This window comes from Olea europaea, unplaced genomic scaffold (genome assembly GCF_002742605.1).
Source record: "Olea europaea var. sylvestris unplaced genomic scaffold, O_europaea_v1 scaffold1508, whole genome shotgun sequence".
Taxonomy (NCBI): domain Eukaryota; kingdom Viridiplantae; phylum Streptophyta; class Magnoliopsida; order Lamiales; family Oleaceae; genus Olea; species Olea europaea.
The window spans coordinates 1-209 of record NW_019232657.1 but is presented as its reverse complement, the minus strand read 5'-3'; positions in this window follow the sequence as shown (position 1 = coordinate 209).

Here is a 209-nt window from a genome sequence, read left to right as displayed (position 1 = left end):
GCACTAAGAATCTTGTCTATTCCCTTTTGATATTCCCACTACTGTTCCCAAGACTTAGGGCCATTTAATTCCGTCTATTAGACAGAAATGTGGTTGTTCGTATTCTGTCTCTTCATCTTCACCCCATATAAATGTTTCGCATTTTTTATCCTCTATCTTCATCTCTTTATTTTCTTCTTCGAAACCAATTTGCTGCCATTTCTTGGCAT